Here is a 21,027-nt window from a genome sequence, read left to right on the forward strand (position 1 = left end):
AGGAAAGTCAAGTTAATTCCCGAAATCCCACTATCACACGCCAAAGTGTTACAAATGTCGAGAGCGAAGTACCCAATTTCCCGCACGGAAGTGATGTCGTTTTCGATTCCGAGAGGCAACATGAGCGTCGTGCAAGATCATTTATTTACAGGACAAATTCCGAATAAAGTCGTAATCGGGATGGTTGAGCAAAACGCGTTTCTGGGTGATCTTAAATCGTCGCCATATAATTTCCAGCATTTCAATTTAAACCACATTGGTTTGTTCGTCGACGGCAGTAGCGTACCACATAAAGCCCTAACACCTAACTTCGCGGAGCGTAGCTACATCCAAGCGTACACCAATTTATTTCTTCAAACGGGTCAGTGGAACATTGACGAGGGAAACCAAATAAGTCGCGAAGATTACGCCGGTGGAAATTGCCTTTTCGTCTACGATTTGACTGCCGATTTAATGAACAATGCCTCTCATTTTCATCTTGTTAAAAACGGAAATTTGAGGCTGGAAATGAAATTCGCTTCCGCGTTACCCGAAACGATTGCCGTAATTGTTTACGCGGAATTCCAGAGTTTGATTGAAATTGATAAGAACCGAACCGTAATCTTCGACTAGAATGGACACAATGCAGCTAACGAGAATTTTGGAGAAAGATAATTTCACCAGAGACTTATTTCGAGGCGTATTCGCCGCGGACCAACTACCAAAGTTCGTGACGACGTTTCCATCTCTGTATATCGTGAACACGGATAGGTCGAATGACGATGGTCAGCACTGGATAGTTTTGTATTTCTCGAAGAATAATACAAATACCGAGATGTTCGACTCCTACGGTAACCCCCCAGATATGTTTCGCTTTAATGACTTTGTCGAAAGAAATAGTAAAACTGTGACATTTAACTCTTTACAACTTCAAGGAAATCGAAGCGTGACGTGTGGAGGTTTTTGCGTGTATTTTGCTCTTAATAGATGTAGGGGTGTAAAAATGTTCGATATTGTGACTAGATTTTCTAAAAATAAAAATGTAAATGATAAAATGATAAAAGAATTTATGTATTCAAGGTATTCAATAAATTTTCAATAACTTAGTAAAACTTCTTTAATTTACATTTTACATTCAAAATAACACCAGTGGGTTTGTTTGGTGATCTCCGCAGTCTACATTACATCAAAGTAAAAATTTAAAAAGTTAGTTACATTTTTACGTTAAATTAAAAATATCATTTAAATAAGATAGTTTCATTTTATTTACATTACGCTTTAAGTTCAAAATATATTTTTAATAGAAATACAATAGAAGACTGAACTATTGGCGATTTAAAATATCGATCCAGTAATGACCATGCGATAGGGTTCGAATGCCGTCCCCCAAAATATACCTTTTATTATCGCATGGATTAAGAGACATTTTGTTTTGGGAGACGGTAAATAGCTGATGCCTCTGATTGACGATCCGCTTCATAGAATTGCTCGTAATTCGAGTAGCCACGAGGCAGTCGCGGTAACTCGAGTGTCGGATATCCTTTTCCACTACTCGCTTACAAACACCTTTCGCGGTTTTTTTCTCCCCCCTTTCCGAAAGGATGGAGTACATTTTGGGGCGGAGCCCAACGAACTCCCGTATAGGGATCCCATCCATTTCATCTTTCATCTTTCCAATGACTTTTTTGTTTACGTCATTGAAAAGAGGATGATTCGTGGGATACCCCGAGAAATCGAAGAGATGGGAGGAATTTCCGAAGTCCGTGTAAACGTCCTCCGTTTGTATATTGTACGCCAGGCTGTCCGTGTCCGTGAAAAGTAATCGGACCTTTTCACCGTAGGTCTTGCGCATGTACTCGTAATGAAATTTTTCAAATGCCGGAGAAGACGCTTTCTTAATAGCCCGCTCAGGTGTTTGTACGAGATGGAAATCTATCCGATTTCTCAAGTTCTCCATTGTTTTACCTATTATTGAAACGAAATGAGATTAGTACTTATTATTCCGATAATTTGTATACGTGGCTACTTGCGTATAAACTAAATTACATTTATTAAACCAAAAGAATTTATTTCGCGCAATAAATACTGTTGGTAAAAAAAAATAATCTACTTATTTTTCATTTACTTTGATTAATAACGTACCAAAACAGGAGTTGTTTAAAAGTTTAAAAAAATCTTTTTCAAAACTGTTTTTGGCAAGTTTCCTCTTTTCGGTATTGAAATTTATGAATGGGCGAAGCCAGGGAGACTGATGGAAAGAGAGTATTCTGTGAACTTTCGTGAGTTTAAGTCCCTTCGATACGTAGTATTTTAAATTACGATAGTGAACTACGTATCGCTCTTTGTTGTTGAGATTAGGGACGAGCTTAGGCAGAGTGTCTTTTGCGGGGAGGTTTAATCTTTGAAGCATCAGTTTGTAATAGGAAGAAAATTGATCCGTAGTTATTCTTTGAGATTCGGGTGCGAGGGGGTAGCAGTTGTGTTCATGATGTAACTCAACGGGGTATTCCAAGTCTACTTCCAAAATGAAGCCGTAGGGAGACTCGTGCGATAAAGTAAGCACATGTTTATGGGTGTAGTCGAGTAGGTCTTCGACGGGAACCCAAGCGAACCTACTCGTGGGTAAGTAATCGACCATGGCGAACCCGTAGAGATTATTTTTGTCGAGGTACATGATGTAATTACACTCTTTATTGGGGTCGTAGCTTTCGGGGATGTACGGGTTATTGGCTTCGGCGTAGCGGTGACTAATCATCGAAACTCCTCCCCGAATGCCACGTTCAATAAACAAGTGCATGTCAATATCGAGTAGTAGCTCCAACTTCACTTTTGTCATGTGGAGGGCTGACTCCCAGGCAAACCCAGGTCCCGTGTACGCGTGCGCGCAATCTAGGCCGTAGTATTCTACACACATAGCGCGGAAACTCTCGAATACGTCAGCGAGTTGGAGGGTACAAATCGTGTAGTTCACCTGTTGAAGAATTTTATCACTACCACTATTACATTTAGTAATAGAATAGGGCTATAAATAATACCTAGATTTTGTATGTTAAAAATGTTCCACACTTGGCGGACATTTTCGTAACTCTCATCCGTTAAATGTTCGCCAGTGAGGGTGTTGAAAAATGTCTCTTTGGGTGGTAGTGCTGTCTCTTCAAACTTGTCTACGTCACTCATGTAGTCGTAGGGATACGTTAACTTTTTGAGCAAATACGGGATTTGATGAGTTGGATAGAAAGAGCTCAAGATGGGGAATTTTTCTTGACCTCCAGTGGCTAAATTTGAAATTAAAGTTTCGAGACTAGCGGGCATAAAGCGAATAGAATCGATGAAACGGAGGCGACCGAAAGTGAAGCTGATATACGTTTCGGCGTTAGATGGAATACAGGAAATGTTTACACTTTTTATCAACCCAATCCTTTGCATGATAAGATGGGCATCGTATCTGAAATTTTATATAAACACGTTATAGTTTGTAAATATTGGAATTAAAGAAAAAATACTATACCGTGATAAATTATGCATGATGACCGGCGTGAAATTTCCCACTCGCAGCTTTAGATTACAAGAATTATGCGCGACTCAAGACTGGATTCTGTCAATTATAGATTCAAAATCCGCGTAAATGACGTAGGGAACCTAAAAATAAATGTGTAAAGCTCTTAAATTCATGAATTTCCGAAATTATTTTTTACCTTTTGAAGCCAATCAATTTTTTCGAATTTTAAAACGGGATTTTTGTGTGGCATTTTGACAAGTTGGGGGTCGTGAACGTTGCAGTTTTTCACGTGTTCACTATGGTTTCTAGCACTATTTTGTCCTGAAAAGCGATGTAAGCAATAACGACACACGTAAATTTTCCCGTTATGGTTTGTGAAATGACTCAATAGTCGACTAATATCCGTAATTAGGCAAAAATGTTGGTTTCCTTTTGACTTGAGATAAAGCAGATCTATTTGCCGATCTTCGGGGGCTCTGTTTTCGCTTACATGAAGAGGAAAAACTACTTTTTCGTAGCCGTAAACGTTGATAGATAGATTATTTTTATTTTCAAATTTTTTGAGTTTAAAATGATTTAATTCGAAAGGAAACGAAATGTCACTGCAGTCTAATTCTTTTTCAAACATCACGTATTTATTCTGATTATCGCGATGGGAATTTGGAGGTTGTGGATTAAGTTTAGCGAGGTCGCACCACAAGAAACACTTTTGGTCTTTGGTTTTAATATTTAATACTCCTTTGCTGGTATTATTGAGCTCAGGGGGGAGATTTATATACGTACCCCCGACCAGCGGTATGTACGCTATATTATCGATTTGAAGAAACAAGATACGATCTATGGTCCAGCCACTGCCCATATCTTGGAATTCCTCAATCGCGTGTGTTATTTGCTTCACACACGAGTCTATTTGTGTTGGTATTACATCTGGTAAAAGTGTTGCTTGAGTTTTGCACCGGAAATACGGTAATGCCTCGACTTCCGCACCATCGTTCAATTCGCGTACGTATCTCACGCGAATAAAAATGTTCCACTTTAAGCCCCGCTTCTTATTTAAGTGATTTTTTAAATACTTCATTAATGCTGGTTTTAATGTTAAAATTAATATTTCGGAGTCTGTTTGGGTCGTTTTCGGAGTATACCGCGAACTGACGATAGCGTCCTCAAGAACGGAGACTTCTTCGATGTTTTGAAGAAAATCGTCCGCCGATTGCTCGGATACGCCGACGGTTAGGAGATTTTGAAGCGGTTGGGGGTTGTCTTGATATCGGTGGTCTGGTGTGGCTGAAAGTGGGCTAAGCTGATGAACTCGCGAATGTTGAATTAATTTGTATCTTCGCGCAAAACTAATGTTACAGGTTGAACAAACATATTTTACATTTTCGTGTTGTTCTCGTACGTGGCGATTTAAAATTGACTTTTTAGAAAACTGTTTCGCGCATACGGTACACGGAAACATTTGTATGGTCTAGCTGTTTATCGCAACTGGTAAAGAGTGGAGGACTGACCCGATCTTTTATACCCTCCACTTTCATGCCTATAGATCTGATATGTGTTAGACTCTGAACTCCATATATGTGAGATATTTTTATTTATAAAAACTCTATGTATCCCACTGTAGATTTTGTAATATGATAACGTTAACCAATATTTCCAGTATTATTTTGAATTTTTTTTTAATTGGTGTTCACTGACATATACATTACTATTCAGTGGTACATCTATTCAGAACTAAAATATAATATGTCATTTATATGTAAGAAAAAAAAACATTTTGTTTTGCATTTATTTATTTATTTTTAAAATTATAAATTTTGAAAGTCTTCTCCGAGAGTTTGCTTTATGACGTCTTCTAAAGCCAGCAAAGCTTCCAAATCACCGTTAGGATCATTTTTTTTATTTTTTTCGTCATTAAGTGAATTTTTTTTCTGTTTTTTTTTAATTGACTTTTCCACCGGTGTGCTCCTCTTTTTTAAGTTTCGAGAGGTGGGAGAAGTGGGGGATAAGGATGTCGATGCTTGAGGTGTTGAAGTAGGTGATACTGATGTGACCGATGACGAGGAGGTGGCTGCGGAAGGATAATGTGTGGGAGATGCGGAGAGCAATGGGATGGAGTTCATTGCCAAAAAAAGCGTAGAGGCTTGGACATCCTCCTCCACAGTAATAGTCAAATCCATCTTCTCCAACTTTAAAAAAACATAATAAAATGAAAACACAGTCTTTTGTAAAAAAAAAAAGGTTTTCAAAAAATAACCAAACTCATGATACCTGAATTAATGCCATCATCCCTCCGAAGGCCAGTCTTATTTTAGCAATATTAGGGTGGTAGCAAAGGTGGACTTTGATGGTGTTGCTTTCTGGATCGGGTTCAAAGTGGCACCAAAATCCTTTATGATATTTTCGAATAACAACTTCGAAGGTTCTAAAATTAAAATGGGGTAAATTGGGGCGACCTGGAATTGGGCCCAAGGTAGCTGTATATTTTAAGACCGCCACTACTACTGTTTTGTCTAAAGATGACATGTTTCCAGTTATTATTCAGAAGTCTGTATGACTTTAACTAAATCAGCACGAGCTTATATACTAGTCGAAAGGTGGAATTTACAATAACAAAAGTTCGATGTACATTCCTTACATTTCGAAATTGGTTATCTCTGCGTTTGTATGTGAACGGATTTAATTTTAAAGCAAAAATATATTTTAAAAGTTCGATGTACATTTCTTACATTTCGAAATTGGTTATCTTAGTGTTTCTATCGGATCTAACCAGATTGAAAATGGAATTTGTATATCAACGTGATAGTTTAATCGATAAATATTACAAATATGATATAGACTCGGAACAACAAAGTGCTTCACATTCGGTTATTATAGTTAGAGGTCGGGGATGGTTGACTTTTATTCAATAGATAAAGCTTTCAGAATTATTCGTAAAACGTTATTGTTATTGAGTTAAGAAACGATAAAATGGTTTGAATCAAAATATTTTATTTTCATGACAATATTACATATTCCATAATTTTATTTTCTGCGCCTTGAACAACGCGCAATTTGAATTATTAGAATGATATTTACACACTATTGGACAGGGATCGGAAAGTTCTTGGTACTTAGGGCACCCTAAATCTTCGACGTTCACCAGTCTTTTTCCAAAAAGTTCGGAAAGGTACAATTCTTTTTCCATCCCCTTTGTGTAAAAGGTTGCCGCTTTGGATTTTATGTTGGTAACTATCCCATCCAACTGGTCCAGCTCATGTTCACCCTCGTCCCAAAGCATCCCACAAATATGTCTAGAGATCCAACCGCACAGTCTCCTGTCTTTAGCGCTTAGCTCGTTGTAAGGAAAAGGTGGTTTAAATGAGTAAACCCCATTATCCCCAGTTTCCACAACCAAAAACGCTAGTTCTTTAACGACGTACTCATCGTTGGACCTCATAAAGTTGACTTCAATAATACACGAATTTCCTTCCGACCTTTAATTAATTAATAATAAAATATAAGAAACGATTCCCTCAAACGTTTCATAATTTTTAGAAACCGTTTATATAACTAGCTACATCCATACTTACATCGTATTAGAATTCGAATTCCAAGTTGCAAGGGACTCTGGGATCCTACTTCAGAATGATATTTTAAAGGGAAATTCTGGCTTTTATAGTAAACTTTGTTGCACTTTGTACCACGCCTTAAACAATTAGGATTATACCACCACGTTCGAAACAGCAGATTAAGCAGGCTTTGTAAATTAAGGGTATATCCACGCAATACGCGATTGAACAATTCACGGTCAATATTCAAATCCTCGTCTCCATGTATTTTCTATGAAATACGGTACTCACAGCTCTCTCGCAGTACATTTACGACCGGTGTACGCATCAAATACCGTCAATATAATTCCCCATGTTAATTCTATGCGGCATGGTGGTCGTGAGATACCGTTAAATAATACTTCATGTTAATTCTATGAGGATTTACGGTCGGCGAACGCGTCGATGTTGAGCCGGTCCTTTTTTCTAGACACCGTCAAATAGTGCCCCATGTTATTTCTAGACACCGTCAAAAAGTGTCCCATGTTATTTCTATGAGGCACGGTGCCGGTCACCGTCAAATGGTGCCCCATGTTATTTCTATGAGGCACGGTGCCGGTGTCCCGGTGCCTTATTAGGTGTCTCAAACGCGTCGATGTTGAACCGGTACTTTTTTTCTAGACACCGTCAAATAGTGCCCCATGTTATTTCTGTGAGGTACGATGCCCGGCGCCCAGATACCTCATTAGTGCCTCATAGAGCGTTCTCTCATTTATAACACTACTGCCGTACCCTCTACGGAAGGCGTACATGTGTCTTTGGTTAATCTCCTTGCCAATTAGAAATCATCTCGTCGTATCATTCGAAGAATACCAAAAGGTACAAGGAACTCAGTTGCCATTTCACTTTTTAACGTCATATATAAAGTTGTTAATGAACATTCTTTGTTTCTCGGATGCTTGTTTACAAGTCCCAGCGGAAGTCGACGGTCGTTCAGTTTCGCTAGTCACACGCTTAAAGACGAACATTGCAAATTTCCGGGACGGTCTCAACCTCCCTTCACCTTCATTTACTTCAAGTACCGTCAAAAACAGCAACGACTCGTAACATCGAAAAAATTGTGGAAGCCAACATCGCTGACTGCGATTTTACTGGTGCTGTTCGTATAATAAGCTTTGAAGACTCTTTAGCTCCTTCCGACGACGACACCCTCTTAACTCTGCGAAATATACATCCATTCGGGATAGATAACGATGATTACAGCTTCAAAGTTGGTCACGACCTGTCATTAGTACCACATCTAACAGTTGCTAATTCTGATGTTCGCACCGCGTTATTATCTTTCCCTGCCAGATCTGCAAGGGTCTGGATTCTTTAACACACCCAACATCTGAAAGATCTTATGGGTCCTAGTATAGGAGTTTTCAGTAAATGTTTGTGGAAATCACTTACGAATTTATGCAACCTCATCTTCGGGGATCTCGTTTCCCAAGAAATATACGAAATTCTCTTTGGGGCTTCCCTCTGCACTCTCAAAAAGAAGTACGGAGTTAGGCCACAGCTCACGCAGCTAGACGATACGTAAACCACACATGAAAAGTCAAAGGTGCTTTTGACAAAAGACTTAATGAATGCTTTCAATATGGTTCGAACTTAAGGGATCGTTTTATTCAATGCGCGTACAAAGATATTCCTGCGCTATACCCTTTTCTCTGTCAATGTTTCAAGTCATCGTCGCATTTGGTTGTCGGTGAAAATCCCTTTTCTTCGGATCGTGGAGTCCAGCAAGGAGATCCTTTGGGTCCAGCTCTCTTTTGTTTTGATGTTCAGGGTATAGCCGCACGTATAACTTCCGAACTTAGGGCCCGTTCCAGAGTTGAAAAACTCTCGTAAGTTTACGAAAAAGGGGGCGTGTCTAGTAGAAATACGAGACTTTTTTAAAAACAGGTTCCAGAGACATTTTAACGTAGAGCTCTCGTAAATGCGTTTGGAGGCGAAAATAATATTTTTTTTTTAGAAAATGGCGGTGGAATTTTTTCGAGCTACGTGAAAAATGAAGGTGTACACAACATCGAAACAGTCATCCCGCTGAAAATAACGTATCGTGAGTGTCCCAATACTATGAATTGATTTAAAAAAATGATTTTTGGCACTACCAATCAAACATTTAGCTGAAACCGCGTTTATAGAGCTACAAATAGAAATGGCCAAGGCCCGAATCGAAGGGCGCCACATATATTTTGTTACGCAAGTAAGAATTCCTTTATCGATATTTTAATTTTATATTAAAACGAAACGAAAGAAAGAACGATCTTTTCGTTTTAATATATATATATAAATGGTCACTTTTGCAGAATTTTTTTTTATAAAATAAACTTATCGCAGATCCCCATAATCATGTGCTGTATATGTTTTGGAAAGACGGCGAGTTATTATCAACTTGAGTGTTTGTAAAATCATTCACAGTGTAAACTTCAACAGCCAAATAATTTTTGTATTACACCTTGATTTTTTAACATATGCTCCACTATAATAAAAATTCTTTTAATTCCTCAAATAGAAGTATGTATTTATTATTGTAGCTATCATTTAAAGATAAAGGGGGAAACATCTCCCTTTTGACCTGATACCCAATGATTAAAAACTGCCAAATATATTTAATGAAATGTTTATTGATCCCCAAACTGCTTTACGGATAAAAAATTACGGTAAGGGGATAAACACCTTTGAAAAATATCCAAATGAAATTCAAATCTACCGCCAAACTGAAATTAAGAGAAAAACCAGCATGAAGATGGAGACCGCTCCGTTAAAAAATCAGTTTGGTCAGCTAATAATGATAAAGAAATAAGTTTCATTGTTGTGGGAAGTATTACATCTGAGAGCTAGAGAAAAGGTAATCAGTAATATTCATTAAGTTTATTTTAATGGAATAGACATACTGCTGGTAAATGTAATTATGTTTCAGGGTTATTAATTATTTATTTTTAAAGGCTAGATCACTGAAATATAATTTTAAATTTCCTTTTCGGTCCGAACAAGAGAGTTGTGTATGGCCACAAGAATTATATTAGTATTGTCCAAATGACTCAAAAAGGCGATAGAAAGTAGAACGTGTTGAGCTACCATTTCATTAAGAATCATTTCCTAAAGCCCATTCAATTGTTCTTGATTATTTACTACGGACAGGGCAACGTTGTCTAATGTTTCGGCATTGCTAGTAGCAATAGGTTCGGAGGACACAGGTAATGTATGATGTTTCTTATGACTTCTTTTATCATCTTTAACACGCATACCAAATTATTAATTATATGTAAATTTGTCAATCTGGTTTTCAGGGAATGTAGGAAAAGAGCAACGTTAACAATACCACTTTTGAAATTTTCTTCTACCGTTGGCCTAGGCGGATCTGGTAGTGGTTTTTCAGCCCTGGCTTCTATTTAGTTATGTAACTGAGCTATATCTGTTAGTAATATACCTAAACTGATTTTTTTCTTAATGAAATGGGTATACCCATTTCATTTCATTGACAATATTTTGCATTGTCAATCTTTGTTTTTTTACCATATTGTGTTTTCATCAATTTAATATTGATAACCTTCACTTTTAAGAAATATTTTGCTACGTCTCTTTAAAGCCAAATCAAAGGGAGCACTGCCATCTACGCCCGGTGGAGTACTCATAGCAGTAATGTGAAAACACCCAATAACAACACCACTTGTTCTGGCTAGTGGTGGACCACCCCCTAGTCGCTTTTCTGATCCTTATTGGGGATCCCTATCCCCTGATCATAATTATGATTTCGATATCAAATACGATGAAAATTAGTGAGATTAAAAAAAATGCAACGAGAATGGAGTTCGGTTTTTATACAGGGGTTAAATCCGCATTCAAAAGGGGTGATTTTATCTAAGGTAGTATGGGGGGTAGGCTAGGTTAGAGGTGAGCAATATAAATAGTACTCTAATTAGTAGGGCAATTGAAATAAGTACTATAATAATCTAATTAATTTAAACCTTTTAGTTGGAAGCTAACTGTACTTTATTTATACTAATTAGATAGCTGCCTCACCAGTGGATTATTGAGTATAATAATAGCCAAACTTCATCCATAAAGTGTCAGTTTCAAGCTGAAGCTTCAAACACAAAATGGTGGAGGCTTGAGAAATGGAGGTTGTTATGCCGTATTAAAGAGACTAGTAATAAAGTGGAACCAACTATTACATGTAGGTCATGGAAACCTGTTGAGATAAAAAATGTTGTACCATAGACTGAGTCTGCGATAGTAAAAGGGGCCTCGATATACTCCCAGGCTTGAAGTAAGGTGAAATAAACTCCTAAGAGTAGGGTAACTCTAAGTGCTGATTTAGCTTGTATAAAATTAATGTGTAGTAGACTATGATGTGCCCATGTAATTGAGATACCTGAGGAAAGAAGTATTGCCGTATTTAGTAATGGGATTTGTAGAGGATTAAAAGGTTTGATTCTTCGTGGGGGTCATACTATCCCTACTTAGATGCTGGGGGATAGTCTTCTATGTAAAAAAGTTCAGAAATAATTAATAGGATTATGCCCCATTGTAGCCATATTAAAACTTTATTGGTGTGCATCCCTTGGAAAGTACCCTCTCGTGCGATATCCCGCCATCATTGGTACGCGGACGTAGATAATTAATTTTTAGGTAAATCCAGCTAATAATCCCTGAAGTTATTAATAAGATACTAAAGTCAGGTAGGGGCTGGAAACTGAGTTTCGGCTCAGACTAATGGAGATGGCCCGTGCAAATAGGCCACCTCGGCGGATTGGGTAGTCTGCTCTAGGGCAGCGGGCTTCCGTATGAGGGCACGGCGGTCCTGTTTCCCGGCCTTTTAGTGTCACACCGGGATCCCGGGTGCCGGGTTACTTGGGCTGCTGTGTGCTCGTCGTTCCCCTTTAGGAGCTCTCTCCAAAGGGTTGGACTCTTTACCTATAGCATCCACTCTCAATCCCACTGCTGTGCTCGAAGTGGGAAATGGTCCATTGCTCTTGATTGGCTTACGTCAAAGGTGCGACCGTCAGTAGTAGAGTACTACTACCCATGGTGGATTTGTCACCTATCCGGGCTAGGTGGACGCTGGCGTAAGGCACTATGATGATAGACCTCCGGTGGTATGGTCTCTGTTACTAGGTACACCGGGCTAAATAATTTGACACACTCTCGGCCTGACCGTCCCGACGGTCTTCACTGACTCTCCTTTACGCCAACATGGAATCGCTCTGCAATAAGACCCCAGCCTTCCGATGTTACCTCTCAACTCTCCGCCCTACTATTGGCGCGTTAATTGAGACAAATCTGATCTCCTCGATAAATTCCTCGGAAATATTTGGCTCGGACTTTGCCGTATACCGTCACGGTGGTGGTACTGATCGCGTTCGCCAATAGCATAAAATCTTATCTCATACGCTCCGGGGATACCGTTGAGGTGGTTGTGGTGCGAATTACTATGGGCTCCAAATGTCTGAGGGTCGCATGCGTCTATCGCGCTCCCCCCTCGTCCAATACGTCTTATTCCGCCCGGGTCAATGCCTTACTTGAAAAGCTGTTCCAGGGTGTCTCAGATATCCTAGCAGTTGGCGATTTCAACTATAAACCCATAGACTGGGATCTGTTACAAATCCCTTTAACTCTCAATTCGAAGTTCTTGTGTACTGTGCTCTCGTGCAACTACACGCAGCACGTTCTTAGTGCTACCAGAACTACGTCTTCCTGTGAAAGCATTCTCGACTTAGCGCTCTGGTCTCCCGCAGGAGTTGTTGGCGACCCGATACACCACCCAGGTCTCGCGGACCACGACTTCCTTCAATTCCCTCTGCCAGCTCTCCACTCATCACCTAGACTAACCCCAGGCACCAGCCTAGCGATCGGCAAAGCGGATACTGAAGCTATCTACGCTGGACTCCAGTTACTGTGCATCCCAAACCAAGATATGTGTGACAAGTGGGACACAGTTAAGGCTGCCTTATCTGAGGCGGTCTTACGTCACACCGCTCACACAACATCTCATCCAGATTCGGTGTCCCCCTCCGCCCCCGGGTTGCCCCCCTATGGAAGATATCACAATCTCAAGCACGGGAATCCTAAAGTTCCTTCAGCAGCTAAATCCCCATAAAGCACCAGGGCCCGATGGACTTCACTTGGCAATCCTGAAACGTTGAGCGGGACCGCTGGCCTCTCCGGTGGCGGACATGATTGCTTGCTCGCTCTCCACTGCCACACTCCCCCAGGAATGGAAGCGCGCCAATGTAACGCCGATTCCAAAAGAAGGACCCCCTGATGATCCTGAGGAATACAGACAAACCTCCCTGTTGACCCAACCCCTAAAGGTTGCTGAACACGTTGTCACCTCCTCCGTCACCACCCACTTGGAGCTCCACAATGCCATTACTCCAGCCCAGCACGGCTCCCGCCACGGTTACAGTATCGATAACCACCTCCTCTCCAGCGTGGACGCTTGGTCCACCGGTCTGGAGACCGCCCTCCAAGTGGATGGGTTCTTCCTAGACTTCAGAAAGGCATTTGACACGGTGCCTTATCAGCTTCTTCTTTCGAGACAACGGCGTACGTGGCCCCACTCTACGGTGGCTAGCCTCCAACCTGGAGGGGCGTGAGTTCCGTGTAGTTCTTCCTGGTGTCGAGTCAGATTGGTATCCCATCACTTCAGGGGTACCACTGGGCTCAGTACTTGGCCTTCTTCTCTTCACAATTTATGTCAGGTCTCGTTTGTCCATTTAAGCCGACGACAACGCCCTGTCTCGAGCAATTTGCATCCCTGGCGATCACGACACCCTGCAGCTAGGTCTCGACCAAATCATACTCTGCAGCTGCCACTGGAGGCTGAAACTAAACTCCAAAAAAATACAAAGTGCTAAGCCTTCACCGCCCAGGGTTTAAACCCACCTCCTTCGGGTACCAAGTTGAAGGCATGGCCATCGATCACGTTCAAGAGTTCAAGTATCTCGGTGTTAATTTAACTGCCAAGCTCCTGGGATGTCCACGTTTCTATGACTGTCTCTAGGGCCCACCGAGCTCTCGGCTTCCTCCGCCGAACCCTCCACGGCTGCTCGTTTCCACGAAAGCATCGGCCATAAAAACCTACGTCACTCTGATTTTGGAGTACTGCTCGGCCGTGTGGTCCCCACACACTGCGGCGGAAACCCAGAAACTCGAAATGGTTCAACGAAAGGCGATCCGTTTTGCCACATCGGTCGGGTATTCGTGGGACATCAGTATCTTACAAGTTAATAGGTGGGGTGGCGGAGTGGTTAGCACTTTCGCCTCGCAGGAAGAGGAGCCGGGTTCGATCCCAGCTTGAGGCACTGGGTGAAAACTCGGAACAACTCCTTCTGCTTTTAGTTTGCAAGTTCTTTTCCTACTGGTTTAAGGGGTTTCCCCCGAGATCTTCAGTTTCCCCTTCCACAAAGCTTGTTGAGGTTAACGGTAATAGTTAGTGTAGGGAGCTGTTGGCTTGAACGCGTGGCATGCAGGGCTTGCCACCACCCTCCTACACATTGTAACCCGGCCACCTGAATTAATGGCCTAAGGTGTGCCTTGGGTATTAGCCTAGCTGATTATTATTATTATTATTATAATTATTACTTAACTTAAGAATGTTAACTGGCCCTCTCTCGTGTCGCATCGCCGCATCAAACGTCTTGTGGTGATAAACTCCATCATCCATAAAGCAAATGGGGCGCTTTCACCAATCCCGCATGCAATATCATCGTGGATGCGTGCCTCCCGTGGTTTGAAAAGCGGCCAATCCTATGTAATCCCCTATCTGAAAACTAAGCTTCGGAACCACGCATTTGTTCCCTCGTCCATCAAGGACTGGAACTCTTTCCCGGACCATCTGAAGTCCCTGCCAAACCGCGAAAACTTCACACGTGAAATATCTAGGTAAGCTCTAAGCTGACCTTCTCATTTACTCTGACGTGATGAGCATCGCCTTTTGTAGGAATTAAAATACTTTAGAACTTTAGAACTTTAAAATATGTAAAATAAAATAATTAAGTTTACGAAGAACCCGTGAGTTCAAAATAAAATATACATTATTAATATCTTTAACTCACGGGTTGTTCTAAGTAAACGTAATTATTTTATTTCCTATATTAATTGCTTTAACAACTTAATTAAAGACTATTTTGCGGGATTTTTTAAGGCCTACACTTATGGACTTTTTTAAAGCTGTCGCTTGCTTTTCTGCTTCAACGGCTTCTCTTCATTTCCTTTTTTATAAAAAGATCCAGAATGCTTCTTTTTCAAATTCTATTCAACGTGACTCTAATTAATATCTATCTTACTAAAACTATTCAACTAAAACTAATAAATGGCTTTCTGTACGGGCTCGTAAAATAGAAGAGACTAACTGTAACCACGGACACACGACAGATTAAATCATACCGATAGACTGCTTTGGAACTTACCATCGAAAACGGTTTAAATACATTTTAGAAGAATGAATGCCGGTTCATAAGAGCCTATAATTCTTGGAGGTGGCCTGCTAGTTTGTTTATTTATCATAAAGCTGTATAAACGACAACGAAATAGCAAGCAAGTACATTGAAGTACTGTATTCCTTCTATTCTTGTAGTATCGCCCAATCACTTTTTATATACCCTGGTTTATAATGAAAATACCAGAAAAATGCTTTATCCGTCAGAATTATCCACTGTAATTTTCTGGATAATTTACTATTGTAAAGTAAAAAGTAATGAAAAAACGTTCATCAACTCAATTTCGGCGCCCCTGTCAAACCAGCGCCCCGGGCAGTTGTTTATTTAATTTTTTATAGATAGATTAGAGTGAATTAGCCAGCTAAATGCGTGCCAGCCGCTGCGGTTAGACGTGAGGTTTATATAAAGTTGGTTTATGCGCATTTTGACTTTAATTTTTTGAAATTAAAATTAGACTAAATAGTGAAATATTATTCGTTTATAATTTTTTTGTTTTGTTGAATGGAAGGTTAGGGTTAAGACTAGGATTAGATACCATCTTATGCTAAGTTATATTGTTATAAGGAATATTATTAAAATTAATGAATTTGGCGGTGTTTAGCCTCCTAGAGGAACTTGTCCTATAATCGATGCTCCCCGATAAATCTTACCTTAGTTAAAGTAATTTATTAAGTTTATATACCTTTGTTGTTAGATTACTTAGCTAAATAAATTCTAAATTGAAGATTTTATGACTTCAATTGAAGGTGTAGTGTATGCTAAGGTAGAGATGTGATACTTTATTAGGTTTGGATCACAGGGTGAACTTTTGTGTGAAAAAGTATTTATTAGTAAATTTTTATTAACAAGATGGGTTGAAAAGGGCCCTAGAACATGCATATATCGCCCGTCACGCTAGTTTTGATATAAGATAAGTCGTAACAAAGTATATGTAAGGAAACTTGCATCTAGAGATAGAGTGAAGCTTATAGCGATTTATTTACATTAAATAGTTCTTTGTTCTACAAGGTACTCTAACAAAAAAATTTTTATATTTAAAATGTGTGGAGAATGTGGTTGAAGAAACTAATTACCTTTATCTTTATAGAGGGTGTTTAAAAATTTAGTTAAAAGTAGAAATTTTTGTACCTTTTGTCTCAGGGTAGATTAAAATTTTAGATTTATTTTAGTATCCCGAATTAGAATGAGTTAGACGGTTAAGTGTTAATTGTTACAAAATTAATTAAATAATTGTTTAGGAGTAAGATGCTATCCGAATTTTAGGTTATCTGGTTTCTTTAGAAATCAAGGAGGTGAGTGTTATTTTTATTTTAAAAATAACAAAACGTTTATTAGGGTTAAGCTTAATGTGCTATTTTTATATTTTTTTGTTAGGTAGTAAAGCAGGTTTAATAGTGACTTTTTGTTTTATAACATTTTTTTATAAGGGATTAAAAGGGTATAAAGAGAGGACTTAATATTTTAAAAATTGTTAATAATCATTTGATAAGTAGAAATAAGAGCTTGTTTATTCAATTGGTTGAATTTTAGTTAAGCTAGTTTTAATTTAGTTTAATAGAGGGACTCGGCAACCGTTTATTAAAACTGTTTATCAAAAACATTTTTAAGAGGTAAATATTTAAGGTAAATTCTGCCCCCTGATTTAATTAAAGGGACGCAGTAGCCTGACTGTGCTAAGGTAGCATAATCATTATTGATTGAGATCTGGTATGAATGGATAAATAGGGTAAATCTGTCTTATTTAAGTGTTTTGAATTTAAATTTTTAGTAAATATGCTAGAATGGGTCTATGGGACGATAAAACCCTATAAAGCTTGATTGATCCGGCTTTAAATTGTTTGTTTCTAGTTTTATAGTTGGATTAATTATACTGGGGTGGTAGCTAAAAAACTAAGTTGAGTTAACATGGGTATTGATCCTTCTTTGGTGAAATAAGATTAAGTTACTTTAGGGATAACAGTATAATATACTTTTGGATTTCTAATTGAAGAGTATGTTTATTACCTCGATGTTGAATTGATTAAATTGTAAGGTGAAGAAGCTTTACTAGTTAGTCTGTTCGAATATTAAAAAGTTACATGATTTGAGTTCAAACCAGTTTAAGCCAGGTTGGTTTCTATCTATAGTATTTGAAAAGTTTCTTAGTACGAAAGTACCAGAATCTATGAATTATTTATTTATTTGAAGTTAATATGGCAGATTAGTGCGTTGAATTAAAGCTTCATTTATAGGACAGTGTCTTTTTAAATAATTTCGTTAATTTTAAGTTATACTTCGATGTTCGTTTGTTTACTAGTGAGTGTAGCTTTTTTTACTCCATTGGAACGTAAGGTCCTAGGGTATATACAGATGCGTAAAGGGCCTTATAAAGTTGGCTATATGGGTCTTTTACAACCTTTTTCTGATGGTCTAAAATTCATGACTAAAGAACAAATTTGGCTTTTATATTCTAATAAATTAGTTTTTTATTTAAGCCCAGTTCTAGGACTATTTTCAGCTTTGGCTTATTGATTGTAATTTGGGGGGTATAATTTTTTTATCATTATGGGGTTGTTTATTTTTTGGTGCTATCTAGTTTAGGTGTTTATTCTATTTTGGGGGCTGGTTGAAGTTCTAATTCCTTTTATAGTATACTAAAGTCCATGAGCCAGATGATATTTCGATAACCAAAAAAGTGGCAAATTTTCAATGTTATTTCATAAACAGGGGTGCTTTAAATATGCAAAAATCAGTGGTGTGGGGTTCTATAGCCCAGCTATCCAAAATGGCGGCGATAGAGATCATTAAATTGCTTATATCTCGACCGCTATTTAACGGATTGTCATGTGCAGTACAACACATTAAAGAGACGTGGTTGTCGTACATGTTATGATTTATGACATTTTTTAATAGATGGCCCCATTTGGCGGCTACAATTAATTAAAGATATATTCGTTTTTTTAAAAACTTTTTTACTTAAAAAATGAAAAATATTTATATATTTTTTTAACAATTATATATTAGTAGCTGGTGATTTTATCAATCTTTAAATATAAGTACTAGTCACTTATCCCACGGCCCACTGCGCATGCGCTCGCGTTCTCTCACCCCATAGCGGCCCGCTCAATCAGCCCAAAATAGCGAATGCCATTTGTGGCCGCTACGTAGGCTGTAGCGCTATAATCTGAACCCTCTTTAACATTGAATCCTACGGAGATATGTTGGTTTTTGATTCATTATGAAAAATATTGAGAATTAATCATAATTTTCAAGGAAATGAAAGGTAAATCAACTCTTGTTATACGTTTTAATTACTTTTTCAAAATTTTTACTTTTGTTTTTCCCGCCGAAAATAATATTTTAAAATCCAAGATGTCAGCAGTTGACAACACGTCGATGAAAAGGGACTGCTTGGATAATCGCAATTTACGCTTGTAGCTAAGCCAATAGCAAATATTTCAATAACTGGGAAATGGAAAGTAAGTTATTATTTAAATATTTACAATCCATAATATAGAGAAGTTTAAACAAAGTTATTATTTATCTTTATCCCTCCTTTAGATTTATACAATAAATTTAAATATGGATAGTGTGTTTTAAACCTGTCAGAGGGATTTGCAATAGGAGTAGTTTTTTTACGTACTGTCTTTTTTGGTGTCATTTTCTTTAATGAAGTTGATAATAATATAGTAAATTATTTATTATTGGAAAAAACTACCATTTGTGGTCCGTTTTGATTAAATGTGTACGATCTTAATCGTAAGCTATCTGGAGTGGTGACAGATGTGTCTATAAATAGTGAATTGTAAGGTTCTCTAGTAGCCATATCGTAGGCCATTTTAATTATTTTTGTATTATTTGGAGATATTTGATTGGCCAGATATTGGATTTGACTTAGATCTCGAGGAGATTTAAACAGATTTAGATATGACATATTAAGAGAGATTAAACGAGATTGTTTGCCTCGAGGAAATAGGGTTTGTGAGATTAATACGACTGAAATTTCATAATGATGACTATCGACAGTAACCAATTTAGCAATTTGATCATTTTTGTAAAGTTCTTCTGCTAAGTCATCAATAATAAGTAAAGAATTTCTATTTGATTCCCAGAACTCGCTGTCCATTGGAGGAAGTCCTTGAATAAACTCTATATCGGTTAAAAACTGAGATAAATCATGGTAAACTGATTGCCAAACCGAATAACAATAAATAATTTTAATAGGAGGTTTATCGATTAATTCATTCCTCCATCTAATTAGTGAGTTCGTCCATGCTGATTTGCCCGACATAGTAGGTCCTGACACCATCATTCGAAACGGTGAAAGAAATTTTATATAAGACATTACTGTTTAAACAAAGACAACATACTACGTATTTTGTTAGTACATTGACTGATTTATAGAATATATGAAAAAATAAACAAACACATTTTTAAATTAAAAAAATTATTTTATTAAAAGTATAATATGTTTCTTATCAAAACCATTCCTTCACCAGTTATATAAACTTCATAATAACATACAAAAATAACATTTTTGAATAAAAAATAAATCATAATATCTCCTTCACCAAAAAAAATTATTAATTCCCGTTTTTTTGTAAAAATTCAATTTTGGAAGTTAAAAGTTTAAATCTTAGGTTATTTAAAAATAAAGTATTTACTCGATTTTCGGAAGAGATTTCATTTACGATAACTATGTTGTTAAATGACACCTGTTTTGCTGGGTTTTTTGTTACATGATTTTTAGATTTATAATTAAAAGATGACAATTTAATTTTACAATTCACCATTTTCACATTCAAAATAGCCGTAGGGGACACTAGAAATATTATCTTTTAGAACACGTTTACAAAAAGTTTTTTGAAAGTTTTACTTAAGTTGCCAACACGTAAAAGCATTTTGTACTTATCTTTTATTACGTTAAAGGGAATTTTCACCTTAAACTCGGTATTTGGTACAAAAATCATTTGTTTGAAAGCGTCGAAATGTATGATTTCTGAATTCTCCCTGGTAAGAGTTATTCCTTTAAGTTTTATATTTGTCCGATTATTTTCAAATTTAAAGCTGTAGCTTTTAGGTCCAGTTGATACAAATTTTGTGATATATGTATTCGGAGTCTCGCACGTAAGTTCACCTAAATTACCACCGAGGGGGGGGGTAGCCACTCGTTTGGTTGATTTGTAAATTTTACTCCATCCGTGTCATAATAAATTACACGCTTTCCCAACTTATTAATTAACTTATGCAGATGAATACGACCGTAACTGGTGACAAACGAAGCACTTATTACGTTACCTTTGCGAAATGTGGGGGCTTGCTCACTTTTTTTCTAACTTACCATGGCAACATCGTTGTTGATTAAATGAAAGTCTGTTAATTTATTCGTTGTGTCTGCTATAATCTCGGTTAATTGGGAGTAGCGATGGATAATTTTAGTTGATGATTTATCCATTCTTAACGCCATTCTTCCATATAACGAATTTTGCGCCAATTTCGCGGAAGTTCTTAAGGATGGGTTATCAACAATTTCCTCAGGCTCTAACCTTAC

Source organism: Leiobunum rupestre, chromosome 5 (assembly GCF_980474605.1).
Source record: "Leiobunum rupestre chromosome 5, qqLeiRupe1.1.hap1, whole genome shotgun sequence".
NCBI classification, from domain to species: Eukaryota; Metazoa; Arthropoda; class Arachnida; order Opiliones; family Sclerosomatidae; genus Leiobunum; species Leiobunum rupestre.